Consider the following 19,961-nt stretch of genomic DNA (forward strand, 5'->3'; position numbering starts at 1 on the left):
CCGTTATGCGTCTGTTACCGTGTCCTGCAGTGACCCCCACCAGCCCGCTCTTATGTTTGATGTGTCTGAGCTGTCTGACAGCTTCAGTGCTGTGCTGCGCTGCTACAGGTTATTACACGGCTACTCATTGGCTGCTTTGACAGAACAGAGGAAAGTAGGTCCCCAGTATTTAACGGGCCGTACTATTTATGCCTAAACGGGGTGATAAAATAAATGAGCGACTGTATTATGTTCTTCCCTTTTCACTCAGACTGACACTGCCAGTTGCAGAGTGGAATAATTGTTTGTTATTTAACTTTTAAAATATAGTTGAAGTGTGGGAACGTCGAGAAACGTAAGCGTTTGATAAGTCGCACACATTCATCACCCCTCGCCGGATCAAGCGGATGGTTTGGCTCAAAATGGCTGTAGAGAAACAGTTTTGAGGATCGACGCTTTTGCCAGGTTTTTAAGAAAAATGAGCCACCCTGTAGTTTGAGGGCACATCCGCCACATAACTGGGGATCCAGGTGAGACACGTTTAAAGGTTATTCAACATTTGCACCCGACCCGTAGCTTACAGGGGGGAAAAACAAGGCCGAAAACGGCTCGCTTTGCAATGTTGTCAGGGTGCCTTGTACTTGCAGCGGGAACAATCCCTGGCTCTGGTGTTGATTTATAGTGTGGATAGCGGCTTCAAACTGAAATAACAGTCTCCAGAAAGTGTGGAATTTGGTGTAAAAGTACTCATGCATCACACGGTGGGTAGAGGAAATGTAACTACGATGTCATACAGGCTGTGTGTAGCTAATGCAGAGCAGGCCTGCGGCTAACCCTGCAGCTGTGCTGTGCACAAATACGTCACCAGGATAGGATTCCCTGCAGTGAGATGTGTACACTGACACAAAGCAGACCCGAGACATGTGGAAGCAGATACTAGGCTGATTCATATTGTTTTGAATGCAACCCAACGTCTGCCCTCAGCTCAGTTCCTGGGCTTTTAACGTGTGAGTGGAGGATCGAGCTGGAGCCCCAGTGTGTATAAATTTGATGGATATCGGTCTTGATTGCTGTAGACGTTATAACTAAGGCTGTGCAGATGGGTCAGGGGTTTAGCCAGGATATGCAGTATAATGCCAGCTGACATTTAGTGGCTGGCAGAGATTTTGTCATTCATACAAATATGTGTGTCAAATATCTAAAATAAAGAACACTGCAAGTCATGCTGCCAAGAATTTATAGGACCTTTTGGAGCAGTGCAATGAGATGCAGCCCCCAAAACATTTCTTAATTGTCAGAAGTTGTGATTTTATTATAGCATATGTGATTTTTAAAGTAGATAATAATAGACGTACTTGATTTTCCACCTCAGGCCCTTTGCAGATTAAGAGCTGCGGTGTTTATTCAAGAGGTTCCCAAAAGATGATCAGAACTAAAGAACATCTGCAACATGCACACCATTTGTTTCAGAGTGTTTTAATCGGTTTTTAATCACTTTTCTATGTGAAACTGTGTACAGTGCTTGACACAGAACTGTCTGATTTGTAGTGGAGATTGGAATGTGCACATGTGATGTGATTATGCATTCACCCTCTGTGAACACTTATTTTGCATGAATCTTCTGAAAAATATCTGATTGTTATCATGGGCGCTCACTGAGTCTGTCATCCTGCAGTTCAACTCTGCGATCCTGGGCAGTGGCACAGGAGATGGTGGTATTCCTGCTTTGGAATAAAAGCAGATGAAATCAGCAATACTGAGTATTTCTGAAACGGTGTTTAGGGGAACCCATTCTCCCCACTCTCTGTGCATTGTTTTAAGTGCCAGTGGCTGCTGTCCAACCCCCAAAAATGTTTCTACCTCTGTGCTTAACAGCTGACAAGCTGTTCTTTTCATCAAATGCTGCTCATTTTCCCCCCTCCAAACATACCTCTGGTGATAGTCCCAGAAGAGCTCAGTTTACCTGCATGTGTCCAGAGCGCTTGTTTCCAAGTGCAGTCTCGCTTATCCAGATGTTGATTTTTGTGATGAGATGGCAGGTAAGGTTTCCCTCTGATCACTCTTCCAATGTCGGCCCGGTTTGCGCATCCATGCGTCACAGTGGAACCATCACTCCTGAGTCAGCAAAACCTTCCCGCTGCTCGTTTGTAGAGCCACAGAGGGCTTCTTTTTGTTTCTTCTTTCAGGCATGCTGTTTGATGTGGAAGTCAAGGTTCTTGACTTAATTGGCATTGCTTAGTGACATTTTCACACAGTGGAAATCCAAGGCTGGAGGAGGGTTGGCGTCTTTAATAGACCTGTGATTGGCAGGCTTCAGTTTTAGATCAGCTGTCTGCTTATGGGAGCTGTGGAAGAGTCAGAGAATTTGTAGTATGACAACAATGAGACATGTACTAGAAGTGGAATGAAATCTTTGTTACACATTTATGTGGTTTTTAGATTTTTGGTTCCAGTTCTGATCTCAGTAAACAGGCCGATGGGCTGCTGTTGATGCCCTTTTCAGTTCTTTCACAGAAAATGGAAAGTGGATATTAAATGCTTTTAAAGATGTTTTAATGATGGATTTTGGAGAGGATCGAGGGAGAAAATTCCCCGCCAGTCAGAGCCATCTATTTGGAGCTGGAAATCTGTCTTGCTGTGGTATACATGTTCCAGCCAGTATTCTTGGTCTTTCTTTCTAGACACAGCTATATATTATGGTCACCATCTACAGCAGCCCAGTATTTATTTATTTATACATAATAAAGATGCTGTAACTCTCTATCTTTACTGTGGGAAAGTCTGAGACTTCAGTTCAGTGCCTTGCTCAAGAGCACCTGGCTGGCAGCGTTTTAGAGAAGAGCTCTTTTTCTCCTCTTGCTGGTCTGCTTGATTTGATGCCAGTGAGAACTAATTCAGAAGTGCAGAGAAAAAATGTTTTCACTGGAAAACCCTTTATTCACAGAAATCGCTGTTTCAGCGATATTTGTGCTGATGATGGAAAACAGGTCATGCCACTCAAATCAGAAGATGACTTTCTGCATTTGGTGGAGGTCTTACACTCATAACAAAACTCCTCCAACACATGCTTCACAAACAGTAACCGCCACCACTCAGTTTCCTACCACCAGCCTCTCCAGTGTGATTGAGCTTGTTGTCATCACTGGAAATCCTGCATTCTGTTTCTGTTCTGATTGGCTGGCTCACAGAAAAAACAATGAAACCAAAAAAAGAAAAGAAAAGCTGAAGAATTGACAGAAAAATCTCTCTCTCTACAAACAGTGTCCTAGCCTAGGACCTGGATGTCATATCCAGGCCATGCAGCTTTATAGTGTGTGAATGAAAGCATGGAGTAGCCAGGAGGGAGTCATCATTATCATCACCTCTTTTAGCCTGACAAAATACTAGCCCCCCTGAAAAACTGACCAATGCTGAGTATTTAACTTTGTAATGCTCAAAGTTTGTAAAATCAAGTTAAAACTGAGAGTGAGCTTCCAGTTTATACACAGCATACAAACTTCAGGAAAGGTTTGAACTGTAACGGGCAAAAAACAAATAATTATTGTTATTGTTGCTGTGGAAATTTTTTTATTTCTAGTAGAATAATATAAGCATCCAAAATATAACTAGGATGCTTGGAAAAGCTGTGTTTAATTCCTTGCTCTGTTTTGCAGCACTTAATAATTCTGTCCTGTCTACGTGTGTATGTATAATATAAGACGCGAGCTACCAAGTTATTGATTAATACTTTTTAGCAGGTAGTTGTCTGCAGATATTCAAACTATCCAGTAGCTTTTGGCAAAAAGATGAACAGAGGAATTTTCTCTTTCATCCCTACACTGCTGCCTTGCTGAACATGATGTACTCGATGCCATCAGCTCTCCATCAGATGCAGGTTCTGGTTAGTGTGATTGTCCACTTCACAGCTGATCACAGTAAAGAGATCTGACGGGTCACAGGAATGGCAGCGAAAACATGCAGTTGGCAGGGGCTAGCCAGCTAACAGCAACAAAAGTTAGGAGGACAGTCCACTGTTAAACTGATAGTATATGCAATTAGGGCTGCTCAATTAATCGAATTTTAATCACGATTACGATCTGGGCTTTCAACGATCATTAAAAATGACTGAGCCGATTATTAGCCCCTCCCTCATTTATCCGCGACCCCTTAAAGGCCGGTCCGTGAAAATATTGTCGGGCATAAACCGGTCCGTGGCGCAAAAAAGGTTGGAGACCGCTGATTAAGAGGACCCGAGGGAAGCTCGGAAAACTAAGCAGAAGTTATTTGGAGAGGAGAGTGACTGCCGTTGGTTGAAAAGAGGTAAAAAAAACTTCAGTGGTGTTGCACACTATTTTATATTATTTTTTAAAGTCATTGTTAACCCTTTAAAGCCGGTCAGAGCAGCACGCTCCGTTTTGTGTAACTATTTTTAAATCCCCGTGGAACCTGAACCGCGTAAGCTAGCGCAATAAACCGGAGGAGTTGTACTTACATCTGATGCCATCAGCTTGTCCTAGGTCACGGTTTCCTTCCACATATAGCTTTGCAAAAATTGCATAAAAAGCGCTTGCAGGAACAAAAACATAATATTCCAGAAACACGCTTTGCCGATCCGATCAGCTGTTCATAACACTTCCTACGTTGGAATAGACGTCAGCGCGAACTTGTGCATTTCCGCCATTACCTGCCCGAAACCGGAAGTGACGTCAGTTTCGCGGAAATGTAGTCTTTTTCACTATCAGGGCCTCAGGGCCTATACTCGTCTTTTTAAAAGTTATCTTTGACTTTATGACTTTCTGTGTCTTTTCTGGGATGCTTAGGACTCATATTGCACTGCTGGAAATAGTTTATTTTGATGCATATGCTGCTTTTTTGCAAATTTGCAGTATAATATTCAGTATAATATAACTGTCGCATGACGCATGTCTGCCATTTCCTGGCCGAAACCGGAAGTGACGTCATTTTCGCGGAAATTGTAGTTTTTTACTTGTAGGCCTTAAAAACCTCTACTGGTCATGTTTGACTTTTCTGAATAGTTTCTGGGATGCTTAGAACTCGAATTGCACTGCTGGAAATAGTTTATTTTGATGCACCTGCTGTTTTCTTTGCAAATTTGCATCATAGGATTGTTTTTTCGTTTTTCCTGCAGTATATAAAAATTGGTGTATCTCCAAAATAAAACTATGAAGACACTCAAAATAAATTTCCTGTTGTTGTAAACTATTTTTTGCAACTTTTTTGTATTTAAAGTTTTGAGGGATAAACCTCTTAAATTTCTCCAAATAGAAATATATGTAAAAAAAACAAAAATGATTTTCAAATTTTTTTGTAGTTTATTGCACTTTTTTGCAATTAATGTAGTTACTATGGACTTAATGCATACATATTATTAAAATATGGGCTATAACAGTTATTTAGCAACTTGAAATGCTCCCACAAATGGCACTACAGCATGTAAAAAAATAATATAAGCTCTGGCGGACTTGGTTCTATAGTAGGTCTTAAAGGGTTAAATAAATATCGTCAAATAATCGAGATCTCAATTTCAGTGAAAATAATCGTGATTATCATTTTTGCCATAATCGAGCAGCCCTATATGCAATGTTCTCTCGGATTGATGGAGAAAGAAATATGCTAACATTTTAAATGAATCACTCCCTTATTTAAAAGGAATAAACGTGTCCCCAGAATGTCATCAGAATGTGTATTGTCCTGTTATTTATGACTGTATCATAAGAATAAATACTCTATTCTATCTAAATAAACCCTGACAATCAAACATTTACGGTGCTAATGTGTTTCCTTTGGCCCTGGGTAATAACGTCTTTTATGGAAGGAAAAACTGAAAAAGGAAAAATTAAAATAAAAAAAAAAGTATTTAAGCACTGCTGGACTTCCAGCTAATTTAAAGTAATAATGAATATGCTGCACTTGCCATTTTCTTTACTCTCTTCTTTAGAATAAAAAAAAATGCCCACGGAGACGAGCGCAGCATATTTATTGTGAACTTAAATGAAGCATTAAAGGCAGCAGAGCAGCTGGCTGCCTTTCACTCTTAGTGACCTGAATATTTGTGAAATCCTTGCTGTGTGCGTCCCTGGCCGTTATTTCTATGGGAAAATCTGAAGATTTCTCTGGAACTGCTTTCTACTGGAGAAGAAATTCCTGACAATTAGTCAGATGACTAATTAAACATAATGGATACATTACTGAAAGTAGTTTTTATAGCAAAGCTGCCACAGACAGCATAGAGACAGTAGTCGATATATTACATGTTATAGCAAATGTAGTTTTTGGTTTCTTGTGAGCTGAACAGAACATTTGGTGATCTCCTCCACTCTCACTCAGTATTGTAATGAATGTATTTCAATGATTTCTGATGTTGTAAACACAAGGCTATTATCTGATCACCAAAATGGTCAGGATCCCCAATCAAAGCTGCAGGCGCTGTTAACCCAAGCAGTGAGGTGTGATGGCAGCACCCTGCCAATATTTGCATAAGAAAATGAGTATTTGTATGCTGTACAAAGAATTAAGTGTAAGGAAAAGTGAAAAGAAAGAGGAAAGGTCTCAATAAAATAAATACATTTAGATAGGTGGTTTATGGTAAGTGGACTGATTCTTATATAGTGCTTTTCTACTCTCCCAGAGTACTCAAAGCGCTCTATACAACATGCCTCATTCACACAAGTGCAAACTAATCTACGTTCACACTCTGATGAACACATTGGAGGGCAACTTGGGGTTAGTATCTTGCCCAAGGATATTTGACATGCAGACTGGGGAAGCCAAGGATCGAACCACCAACCTTCCAATGGGTAGCTGATCTGCTCTACCACCTGAGCCACAGCCACCCATTATGGTTGTAGGGTTTAACTTAACTATTCACTAAACTTGAATGACTTGAATTGCAATGAATAACTGGAAAAACTGGGGTTTTCTAAAACGTTTGACCGGTAGTGTATGTATTAAAAATTCCAATTATGTGTGACCTCATATTCAAGGTCAGAGGTCAAGTTTTCTGAAAATCTCTGTAAATGCAGTAACTCAAAAAGGAAGTCACCAGGATTTAGAAATGTATATGATCTCGTAGCTAGACTAATTTAATTAGGACATTCCCCTAAAGTTTGCTCTGTTGTGTATCTTTCCTGTGGGTAACTGTTGTGGGACTTCCTGAAATATCAGTAAGATGCCACATAGCTTAACCCCGGTAGAAGAATCATAGGGCTATGGCACGGGCACCCAGGATCCCCTCGAACAGTAGAATCTGAGCTAATAGACATCAGACCTGCATGGCTAGATAAGTGGCAAAATGTTTTGATTTGACCTAATTCGAGTGAAGTGGCCCTTTTGCGATGTGCAGAATGGCGCTCTCTGCCTTTAAGTGGCTGCTTTATGTTTGCCTTGCAAGGACTGTCTCATGTGACATGAGTGCAGGTCACTCCAGCTGAGCACGGCAGCGTAAACTGAGTGTGCACTTCATTTAGGCTAGCTGCCAGATTATGTGACATATCCACTTATAAAGCTAATGACGTACTCATAAATCAGCTTTGATTGTGGCTTTGGTAAATCTGGGAAATGACTTGCATTTACTTTTATTGTTCATTTCACAGAGCAGCTTTCTGCTCACTTGGAAAATTGGTTAGCCTACACATTTTTCTTTTAAAGATTTTTCTTTTTTTCGCCGACTCAGAGCCGCGCTCTGGCCTACAGATGACTCAGCATGAGGAACACCCTCTCTGTCTTCCTACATGCACGCACGCACGCACGACCTCCTTTATCACACAACTCACTGTGGGAAATGTCTCACACTTTTAAGGTTCAACGATTAAAAAAAAAAAAAGAATTGTGCTACATGATAACATCTCCCACCACCCCCTGCTCCCAGAATATGAGCAAGGGACTGGCATGCAAAGCCCAGCATCCAGTGTGTAAACATGTTTGAGCGCCAACAACTGGAGCATTTAGTTCTAGCCGGCGCGCAGCTAAGCTGTGGTTTCACATGTGGCTAGATGAGGATGGTGGAAGCAGGCAGAGGAAACTTAGATGCTTGTCTAACATTTCCGCTCAATCATAACCAAGATCAGGTTACCATAACGCACAAACACACACACATGCACACACCAGATTTCTGCACTCAGGCATCATTCTGTTTCCAAGCTTTGAAGTAACAGCCTAAGTAGTAGAGTAACAAAGAAGAAGCTGAGAGCATTCCCAAAACTTGTTGACATTTTACACGAGGGATATGATAATACAGCCTAACATTCCGCCCGTCATTCTGCATGGATTAGCTCGCAGGTCGGACTGTGTAGCTGCTAATAATTGTGTTTTTCTGAGCTGAAACTTGCTGGAAGGCTTGGCCTACTTTCTCAGTTATGGTGCGTCTACATTATGGGCCCAATATAGACCCTGCAAAACTGAATTAACATGCAGCTCTTTTCCTAAAAAGATAGAACTCTCCTGTGTGAGTTTTGAAAAGAAAACCTTAAAGTTTCTCATCCCATTTAGCCCACTTTCCCCCCCATTTTTTTTTCAGTTTTATCTGAATTCTGTGCAGATGATATGCATTGCATCTGTTAAGTGCTGCCCAAAGAAGTCAAGAGTGGCGGATTGAAGAACAAGGAAAGTGCATCTCTAGCCTGAATAATGAATAGGCGACCATATTGTGGATGGGGGAAAAAAGGAGGATGTGGTTCAGTAATAGTCTGGTGAGCATTTCTTTCTCGGCTAAATTGTTGGTCTTGCTAGACTCTTGTTTCCAAGAAAAGTTAATGAAAATTACATGTGAAGTCTAATGACCGACTGTTACAGGATTTGTAGGCTGCAGGCAGCTAAGGTATATTATTATATTAGGCTGCCCCTCTGAGTATTAGCATAGTTCCTGGCTGTGTTCCACTTCTAGCAAACCATTTTGGTCAAAAATGCCACCGAGTGCTGTGATGAGAGTAGACTTCAGTACCGACCCTGTACGGTAACAGTTACAGGGTGGTACTTTTTAGATTTGTCAGTGTGATGCGTCACAAGTCAAATCAGGTGCTTTATGATAACGAGTTTCAGTTACAGCTCTTACAGATCTGGTGAGAAAGTGTATATACCTTTTTCTGCAATACCTCCACACTGGGGTGCCCTTGATCAAAGCCCTTAACCCCAAGCTTAACCTCCAACTGAAAACAGCTCTTAAAAATGTGTAGCAGGATGTTCTCTCTGTTTGTATATAAAGGTTTTAGGAAAAGGAAGCTGCGTTCTGCCACGATCATGAAGTGGTTTAGTGGCCTAGCCCTGCTATGAGTTGGTGCAGTCATGGGGTTTTCTCATCATTCTCTATTTTTGTATTGGAGTTTTTTAAATGTGTATAGCAGGGTATTTTTAAAGGTCTAATTTTGCTGCAATGTTTTGCAAATACTGATGGTTGCTAAAGAAGAACAAGAGTATTTTTGAAGTTTAAAGTTATTTAAAAAAAGTCTCAGTTTCATTGAGTCTTAAGAGGAAATAAATGACATTTAAACTGGTTACTTTGGGCATAAATCCATAAGCATGAATCAAGTAGGTTTCATTTGTTCTGGTTCTTGTTGGCCCCTACAAAAACAAGGCATAGTGCTCCTACTACCCCCCCCAATCCTCCACTCTGTGTGAACCCTGTTCTGTTTTTCTACACATCTCGCAATAAAGCAGGACCCGAGTCATGACACTTAAAATTATCACTAATGTTGTGTAAGAAGCATTCTTTAGGGACTAGCAGGCAGTTTAATCTTACAGTTTAAGAGTTTGAATGCCATACACAGTGCTGATTTTTAACTCTACTAGAGTAGCAGAGCTAACACACTTTGTTGTGTTGTTACCGGTGTTACAGTGTCTTATTTTCCTTGATATAAAATGTGAAATATGTCTGGTCTTCTCTTGTTCCAAATGTTGATATTATGTCGTGTTTTTATGAGAAACAGAGAGTATAGGAGTTGTTCTAAAAAAATAAAATGGGGCTACAGATATCAGCTTCTTTAAAATGCTCACCAAGCTGAACGTGAGCATTTTAAAGAAGCCGATAAAGGAAAAGGGGCTAACGCTGGAGTTCATAGTTAGCCACAAGCTAGCAGCCTCGGTATGAGCAAACGATCCGAGCAGTTATGAGGAAACTTGTAGAGGCCAGTTATGTCCTGCTAGTTGGTGAAGTTACTGCAAAATGATGCACGTAACTGACATTTATTTTATGCTAGCCTCTGTAAGTGTTAAAGTGATCCTTTGCTTTCTGCTCCGTAGAGCAGGTTAGTTCCCGGTTAAATGTTTTGGCCTATATGAAGAGGGATATATTTATTTATGTCTGCCAGTCTAAGTATCTCAGACATCAGGGAAAATGGAAGTCATTTTGGGCCTACGCGTGTTTATTCTGTTTGAGACGGGCTTGAGAATTTGAAACCCAAACCCACGCCTTGTCGTCCCTCCGAGGCCCCTCCCACTCCGGCGGCGGGCACGGCGCTCGCATGAAAGTTAGAAGAGAGGCGTTCGCTTTCATCCCCTGTCATTTGGCCATTTCCCAGATATACCATCTCACCTTCCCTCCCCTCCGCTCTCCTCTTGCTGCTCATTTCTCTGCCTGCCCTACCCACTGTCTCCTCAGCCTCTCATCTCTCGGCATATCTTTCCTCCAGACACATTTGTGTGTCTCCCTGCCTCCATCCCACAGCTATGATTTAGGCGTCAGGGCTGCTCCCACTCCTTCCCAGCCCTGGATCAAGTTACCCCGCCATTACTCAGACGTTCCCCCTGCGATGGTGCTCCATGTCAGGGGTGTAGCGGAGCCTGCCTGCCTCTCCAGACCTGCAGACTAGCTCAGTTCAACCACAGACGCCCCTGGTCAGTGGAGTCTCTCCAGCTATGGCACAGACTCCCTGGAAAATGATGTGGCGTGGTGGGCAGAGGGGTTAGTGTAGTTTTACTTTGGTTTCTATGTGGGACGCTGTCGTAACTCCAGCACTTGGGCTGCTTTCGCCTGGCCCACAGAGCAAACGGGCTGCATTGGGGATCTTTTGTTGTTGTCGTTACCAGTTCACCCACAAACACTAGACTGTGCAGACTGTGTACCAGCTGTGAGCCACACAACAAGCCCAGCCCTTCCATGCGTCACAAGTCGACGGGTGATTTGTGGGCCTCATCGTTTTATGGTTATGTAATGTCGGTTCCTTTGACGAGTAAAATGTCTTGTTAAAGCCCACACCGCCCTGTGCCCATAAAAGTGACTGATGCAGGCAGTATGAGGGCCTGGCTATCCCGTTAGGTTTGGTCTCCCATCCTAGACAGCGTGTCACGGGGCCTGGATGAGAGCTGTCCAGCTTGTGTAGCCAAAACATGACGCTGCAGAAATTTCACAGGCTTGGCTTTATCACTTGATTGATGCACGCTGAGTAAAACTGCTAAATCCACCGAGGAATTGTGGGATCCTATAGGTCTAATTTATGGCAGTCACTGGGGGAAGGCGTATACCTGTTTCTCTGCCCACGCCCCCTTTCATTGGGTGTAAAGTTTTATAGAGGCTATAGCATCCTACTCCCATTAAGCCTGTTGTGCACTTCAGTGGAGCCATAACTCCCTTTCTGCTATCGCCAAGCTTTTCAGCTCCTCTGTAATTTATTTAACTCTGACATATGGCTGTCCTGCACGAGGCAAGGTAGCATATCACAGCACAGGAAGGCCCGCTCAGGCTAGGCTAATCCTTTCTAATTGAAAGGGAGGCAGCGTTGTGGGCCAGTGGCTTGTACGTCGCTCATCTTTCTGCTTGTTTTACAGTAATGAGACATCTGGGGCCCGAGCGCAGAGCTGTTTGTAGTGGGAGAAGTGGTTCCCGAGCCCGAGGGCCTGCAAGGCTTTCGCAGACAGAACAACAGAGCTGACTGCTTGTTTGCTCCTATCTGTATGTGGGCATTTTTATTTTGCCCTAGCCGCCTTGGCACGGTGTCATCAGCCATGCTAATGTTAGATTTGATTTATTTCTTTGGAAAGAATAATACATTTGGGAAATTTAGGACAAGGATGAGGCTATTTAAGTTAAAGGGAGGACGTTTCATTGCCCTGTCTTCTAATATTAAGTTTGCATTCTCTACATCTCCTGTGTTGGTCTGTAGCCTGTTATTCTGAATATAAAGCTGCCAAGAGGCTGTCACTTAAGGTATAATTTGACTATAGGTTTTTTTTAGCATCAGTGCAAACTGAAGTTCTGTTTTACTTTAAATGTATTTACTTATTATTTATATTGTGTGTTGGCTGTAGTTTGTGTATTGAAGAATAAAATTGGTTTCTGTTAGTTAGATGGTGAAGAGCAGCGGCCTAAAACAAAAACCTTGCAGGCTGGGCACTGTGGGTGTCATAGTGTCACTCAGTCACTTATAGCTCCAGGTTGGCCCTCAGTACAGCCTCCCTGTTTATGAGGAGAGTAAGAGAAACCTTTTTCTTCTTTTCAACCACACTGATGTTCCTCCTGAGCTTATAGTTTAGTTGAAATTGACCAAAGTTTGACATGTTCTCGGTTCTGCAGTTTTGACTGCAACTCAACTGATTTTCTCCATGTAGGCTGAAAGCACTAAGCAGTTTATACCATATGTAAGTATATAGTTTTATTATGATTTTTTCCCCATTGATTTGAGTAGGGTAGTGGATGTTTGTCCATAGGCTACAGCTAGTATAAGAGCAGGCTGATCCTAACAGTCATATAAGAGAACTATATGGGTGCTTTTTCTGTTCGTGTGTAATTTCTTGATCTACCACCAATCTAAGTAAGTGTTTGCATATGGTTTTATTTTTAATTTTCCTTCCATTGTTTGTTGTGAGCTATAACTAGTTCTGTCTAGATGTTTTTAATATTTCCAAAGGAGTCTTGTAACCTTGTAAACTTGAGCTTGTTCCTTCCCTTTTGGTGCATCGATCCTATTCTCTTCACCTCTTAAACATTGTCTTTAGGGAAAGGAAGAACTTTACCACAGTGACTTCATGTCCATCCTATTCTTCTGGATGTGATGTCTCAGGAGCACCAGGAGGAGATGTATTTGTACTTGAGGATGAACTGATGGATGAACTTGGATGAACTTCTCAAGATTTCACTTGGTAATCATAGCACATCTGGTAGTGATCTAACTGGTTAAAATGATAATGTAATGATAACGACATATTGTTTTGCACACATACACTTTCTTTGCGTGTTTTTATTTTTATCATTCTTTTCTCCCAACTCGTCTGTGATCAGTTTCCTGGTGGGCAACCCTCCCTGAATCTGAAAGTTCAGTTGTTCTTCTGTTTTTTAAATCTAACGGCTGGCCTGTCCATGTTGTTGCTGCTGCAGACGGATGTGGTCCCTAACTCCACTGTCATGGACTGCAGCTGGCAGCTGTAGTCGTTGGGCTCTGGAGGTCAGCTGTGGGTTGGAGAGCTACGCTCCTCTGTGCTGAGGCTGCAGAACAGTAACTCCGTGACATCGGAGTTTGAGTTAATTGCAGCTTACTACTGAGACAAGAGGAGAAACTTGTAAACTAATATTTACAAGTTAGATCTACTCAATCTAGCTCAGTGGCAAACACTGTAATGTTTTCTTTGATGCCATAAGGAGAAACAAAGAGGGATCTGTGATCACATTTTCCCATTTGGTTCAATAATGAAATGGCAGCTTGAAGCTGTTGTTCCCATCTCTTAAATTCTTTGAAGTCCCCATAATGAGTCTTAACAGACATGGATTTACACTGCAGCATGACCGGTTGGCAGTCATTCTTGCCTCCCCCCCCCTCCCTCGTTCTACTACCACCTTGTTTATTTGCCCCAAGCTACAAGCAGTCACACTGTCCTTGCATTGCCATTTTCACACAGAAACGGTGACCTGGCAGTGCATTAAGGCAGATCTGCAGCTACACTTCGAATCCTGTTGGACACGCTGAACCCTGTGCGGCTCACCAGAGACCTCTAAATTACTGCTTTTCACAACCAGAAAAGCACCTTGCATGTTTGAGAATAGCTTTTTTCCCCTTCTATTTTCTTTTTCTTTGTTTGCAGTTATGTTTTTCTGTCTCAGTGGCAACTACACAAACACACGCACCGAAAACACTTAAATCTGATATCTTTCCTTGTGCAAGATGCTTTTTTCTGTTAAAAGCAGAAGTTGGATCTCTCTCACTTCAGTGTGGAACGCCAGCGTTACTTCACCTTTTTGTCCTGCTCAGGAAAATATATGCTCACACTCTAAAAGCCATGAGGCTAACCTCGGCACAGATATTTAAGACGCTTAAGGTTAATACTAAACTGCTGTAATCCAGTTTTTGGTTGGATTCAGAGCAGAGATAGCAGCGGTTCAGCATGTACCTGTCAGTACTAAATGATTGCTTATTTCCTGCCAGAGAAGAGTGGAGTTGGGGGGGTTGGGATGGAGTAATAGCAAGCAGCTGCCTCAGCTGGACCTTACCTTTCCTTTTTGTTAGCCTGCTGCTCTCTCAAAGCTAACCTGCATGCCAGAACGCCTACTCCCCCCCCCCCCCCCCCCCAAGTTCTGCCCTGGCTGTCCGAGATACTAAGCGCTGTAGGTGGCACATAATCCGGATGCAGCATGACAGGGAACAGGCTTGATCCATCTTGTTGAGTGAGAACTTCTTGTTGGGGTGTTTGGACAAAGCCTTGTCGTTTTGTCCTGAGAGGTTTTTATTTATTTATTTATTTTTTATTCATGCTGCTTTTCTCCGATTAACTAAATGCTCCAACGATCGGCCAAGTTTAAGCAGCCAGCACGAGTGGCCATATTTTATATTTATCACACAGAGAGAGAGGAGCAGTGCAGGGCAGTTGCACCGGCTATCACTCTTTCATTGGAAAACGATAAACATAAATCTGTGGAATGCATCCCTGTGATCTGAGTCCGTGGTGGATCAGGGAATGACGGGGAGTAGCAGAAGGCCCGATCTGCTTCGCCTTCCTCAGGCAGTAGAATTCGAAGGCTCTCTGGCTCTGTGGGGTTTGCTGACATTTTCTTTTTTGGGGAGGGGGCCCTTCAGCAAAGGCAGACAGTGTCACAAGTGCAAGATTGGTGCTTTAAAAAGTCAGTGAGGATGTGAGAGCTTCTTGGAAACCCCCTAAGCAATACAGAGGGACTTTGGGTAGGGCAAGGCTTTTCCCCATGAATCACAGCTAATTAACGAAGTAATTAAGATCGGAATCTCGGCTCACAGAATTGTCTATACGTTCAAATAGGCCATCAAATGGAAAATCCCTTCCATTTGTGAAAGGGCTAATTTAAAGCGTTCAGACCTTTTCCTCTCCATTTTTCCCCGCCGTGTGTCACACAAGGGACATCTGTTGAAAAGAGCAAGGCAATGTTACGGTGAGTTAATGCGCTCTCCACTCCATCAGAAGCGCTGTTCATAATGCATTCGCTATACACATTTCAGCTTGAGTGAATTTATTTCAATAAATAATGTCACTCCAAGGACACGCTTCGATCTTTGCACGGCGGCCACGCTCACCGTAAGCCACATCGTATTGTTATCTCATTCCTCCTTGTGCCAAATGATAGATTAACAAACAGTTTAGAAACGGGGCACTGAGTATGTCTGCACTTTTATCATCTCCGCACACTGCCAAAATAACCTCCTCCTCTTTATGATGGATGTATTTTCCAGTTTTATTCTGCTCCTACAAGCTGGACTGCTATCTTTAGCTATGGCCATAATGTTAGGGCTTACAGGGAATTTCATATGGTGGGCAAGAAGTGGATACGATTTATGGCTGGGATTATGCCCAGTGTGCTTTTTCTGGTAGGTGCTATTTAGGTGGTGCTAGCATGTACTGTTTAGACTTTTCCCTATGCCTGTCTCTTTCCTGAGTTTCTTCTAGAAGTAGAAAGCTTGTTGGGAATTAAGGGAAGTGTAAAAGAGATTGTGGATTGGTGAGTGGTTGACTGGTTGACCTCTATTGTGAAACTCATTCATGAAAAAAGGGCATTTTGTAGCATTGTTTCCCTGCAGTGTCTCTAAGGATTTTGAACTCTCTGGTTTAGCTGCAGTTAGTTTAGTTTAGTTGGGTTTTTTTGGGGTTTTTTGAGCAAGGGGGGGTTGGAGTGCTGAGTCACCAGCTAACGCAGACCTTCCCAAAGTGTGGGGCCCGCCCCCTAGGGGGGGCGCAGAGCCATTGCAGGGGGGGCGGAATGAAAAGGGGGAGAAAAAACAAAACGCTTGGACACTGCTAGCACGGGGCGGCCACAGAAACGCAAAGCAGGAGATGAAGCATCAGTGAATATGTTTCCAAACCAACTTCATTCTAAACCAAAGACTAGAAAATATAGTGAAGCCAATCTTCCCTTTGGTTTCACCTGCACAAGTGCCGAGGTAGGTCTCCCCTGCAGAATTGGTTTTCGCTGGGCTCTTCAAATCACGGACAAACAGTATCCCACATTCTTGATTTTTAGTTCACAAACACTCGTTGTAATGACTAACTACTCCTGACATTTTGGAGATTTTAGCTCTTTATACAGTAAAGTTACAGCGGGATATAAATAACATCAGGCTGATCCTGCCGCGATTTGTTCCCCCCGTCTAAATCACGGACAAACAGGATCCCACAGCTGTTTATGTTTTTAAACCCATTTTGCACAGAGAGGCATGTTTTGAAAAGTGTATTGATAGCAATGTTGAATATTATTACACAGGAAAAAAAACCAACTACATGTAAAATAATCACACCGTGACGCCTCTGCCTTTCTAAATAGAAGAACAGTAGCTGCGTGTGTATGTAAGCCTGTAAAAACCGAAGATAGTCAGATTAACAGTATTTTGTCTCTATCTGCCATTCTGCAATTCATCTCATGTAAACAATAACGTGGCGCACAGCGTGACGTGGAAGGCACATACCTTTGACGTTGTGTGACGAACTCTGTATTCCTCGTCCACAGGTAAACACAAAAAAGGAGTTTTAAAAAATCTCAGTTTTCGGTGATTCGAAACGCCGTTTACGTGTGGACGAAACAGCTGCGTTTTCAAAGATACTCGTGTAGGTGCGGACGTAGTGTAAAAAAGTTAGTAGTTTATTTTCTTACTACCTGTAATTTATTGCAGATTACTTGTATTTGCTTAATTGTTTACTAAATGTTTGAGGTGTGAAATAAACCGAAATATCCGAACATATCTGACAAATGAAATACTAAAATTTCATTCACTAAAACTGAAGCATGAGCTTCTTGGGCAGGCTGTACCGCGCAGCATGCTGTTTTTATTATGAGATTGTTCGATCAAAAGGCTCAAAGGCATCAGCAGCACAGAGTGTGCACAGTTCAAGATGAGACTTAACGGAGGTGAGTCCAGCAGATGGCTACCTTCCTGTACAGTTTTGATGAAAAGGGAAATTGGCTATTGAGACCATAACAAATTTTTGTACCTGACCCTAAACATGCTTATTTTGTCACTGATCTTGGTAATTTTAACATGGCCTGCGTTATACTTCACGTGTCTCTCTAGTCTGCTAGAGTCCGCTTGGGTCCATTTTTGGGTCCAAGTGTTGTTAATTCTGTCATCAGACTGTGTCAATGAGGATTCATGTGGATGTCCACGTCCGTGCCAGTTTGTTTCGAACGCAGACGCTCATCCACAGACACTTTATATTACAATGAACCAACTGCGCATGCACCCCAGGCGGTGGACTTCAAAAAGACCTCAAAGAAGTGGAACAGGAACGACTTTCAGTCCATCGGGCTTCCAACTCCCCAAAACCCATTGATTCACATTTGAAGACACCCTCAAGTGGGTATTTGATTAACTACAGTATTGGCTTTACTTTCCTGTTCTGGAAGTTACTGCTTGGTACACTGCTATGTACAGTTTTTCTCCTTCAAACTATTTGTTTCCCGGTCCTGAGGTTTTCCTACTTGAACTGGGACAGAATTGCATATATGTGTTATGTTTCAAAATGTTAAATCTTTATTACTTTGTGAATGTCTTTACTTTTTTCTTGCACCATCAGCAAGTCTGTGATTCCAAGAAAAATATCTTGAGATCTACTGAATACTGTGAATGTACTGTAAGTGTATAAGCAGTTGGATGTAGAATAATTGGGCAAGCAACTGAAAAAAATGGCTAATTTAATAATAATACCCAATAATTACTGGTGATGGCATTATTAATGAGAGGCTTTAATGAGAGTACAGCCATTTTTCACTATGTTCTGACATTTTATGGACACAACAAATGACTGATTCATCTTTAAAAGTAATCAATAATGTTGCTGCTTGGGGCAGATTTCTAGTCTGACCATTATTTGAAATCGCAGCTTATTAACTGTGAAAATCAAACAAGACAGTGATTGCTTGAAAAACAAATTTCTGCTCATAAAGGCATTTAGCTCTCCTCATCCTCACTTTAAGCCTGTAAGTCTCAACTGTGGGTCAACAAAAATTCAGATTGGATGGTTTTTTAGTATTAATAATTCATAAAAATTGGAAAGTGGGGCATGTCAGAAAAAGTTAGAGACCTATTGCTACCAGCCACTAGCAGCTAGATTTCTAGTGATTGTTTGCAGCTTACAAAAGGTTTAAAAGAACAAGTGGGTGGAGCTATAGCATGGGTATGTCTGCTTGAGGTGCCCGTCCATGAGATCTTTAATTCCCCGTAGAGCTTCGATTGCAATCTGAGGGAGTCCAAAATCGTTAGTGCCTGTAAACCCAGATCCAGGTGATGAACACCAGAAAGGATCTGTCAGGCTGACGGAGGGGTCTTATTGGACTTGGTTAGCCTGTGGGACCCTAGAGGTAGCTGACAGATGCTGGGAGAGGTACCAGGTCAGATACCGGAAGGCCCACTCCCCTGGGATTAGTTTAAGACCACGGATCAACACTTTTGTCAGCCTCAAAATGATTCTTGCAAATTGTCAGAGGGGGAAGCAGTGCTCTACTTATACACGATACAGTGGGAATGCTGTTGACCTCAACTGATGCTACGGTCAAGTGATGGAAGGAACACTTTAAGGATCTCCTCAATCCCACTGTCATGCTTTCCATAATGAAAACAGAGTCTGGGGGTGAGGCCACTGATATAGTTTATAGGGTTGTCACGATACTAGAATTTCAAAGTTGATACGGAGACCCAAGAAAATACTCTATACAGCTGGGAGGATTTTGACCAAGTTTAAAAAAATTTACGTGTTGATTTTCAACTTATTTTCCCAATTATAAGTTAAATTTAACCAAAAAATTCTCGCTATCATGTATTTCCTGAGTTCCTATGGGCACTTGGTCTTGTTTGATGCCACTTGTGGGTCAGAGGACAGTGCAGGAATAGGTCTCTTACTGCAGGTTTTATTGGATGATAAATGCTCTCTGCTCAGGGCACAAAGCAAACCTCTGTTTCCTGAGCTGTCTTGTACAATTTGTGCTGAGCTCAGTGTAGTGCCAGAACATTTCCACTTATGTTTCACCTCGGTCTACACAAGTATACTGTGCTGAAAGATACACCAGGTCAAACCAGTGATGGGGAAGTTGAAGCAGAGCCTATGTTGAGCTTTTTTTTTTATTTTTCCAGTGCTTTTCTTGTATTATGTTTGAGCCCCTCATCAGCCTTGTGATCACTGATGTAGGCAGCAGAGATCTGGCTAAGAAGGCACAAGTGAAACTTTTCAGGTCCTTAAAAAGTCCTTCTGTGAAATGGCTTCATTTAGATCTGCGGAAATGAAGTTTACACTTTCAGGTAACAGTATGAATTTGCCACCAAACCTAAATCACTTCCTCTTCTCCTTCCTCTCGGTCTGGAAGGGGTTACTCTCCATGTTTCCTGTCTTAATTCCCAGAGCTCCGGCTACGTTCTGATTGCTTTCTTGATGTTAAACATTCCCAGGCTCTTATAACCCTCTAGCTTGCCTCCTCCATCCAAGAGCCGTCCCAGGTGTACGAGTGGGCGAACCTCCTGTTTTTAAGGATAAAATCTCCCCCTTTTTTTCTTCTTTTTTTTTTTTCTTTACTCGGGGTTGGAGATACTAGAGGGGACTGGCGGGGCAGGGAGCTG

The 19,961-nt window shown here is 42.3% G+C and overlaps 1 protein-coding gene across 4 annotated transcripts in view; it reads left to right on the plus strand.

Annotated features, from left to right (window-relative positions):
• Positions 1-370: 370 nt before the first annotated feature.
• Positions 371-19,961, plus strand: part of znf438 (zinc finger protein 438) — a 54,753-nt gene continuing 35,162 nt past the window's right edge. For 3 of the 4 annotated variants that reach the window (XM_085467525.1, XM_085467522.1, XM_085467527.1), the window contains exon 1: positions 371-509. The gene's annotated coding sequence lies outside the window, so the exon portion shown is untranslated. Of the gene's footprint in view, positions 510-12,903; positions 13,048-19,961 lie in introns of all 4 variants that reach the window. The other variant, XM_085467523.1, reaches the window with a different exon arrangement.

The sequence above is a fragment of the Copadichromis virginalis genome, linkage group LG9, assembly GCF_057382275.1.
Source record: "Copadichromis virginalis isolate Kocher_CV1m ecotype Utaka linkage group LG9, C_Virginalis_male_GT1.1, whole genome shotgun sequence".
Lineage (NCBI taxonomy): Eukaryota > Metazoa > Chordata > Actinopteri > Cichliformes > Cichlidae > Copadichromis > Copadichromis virginalis.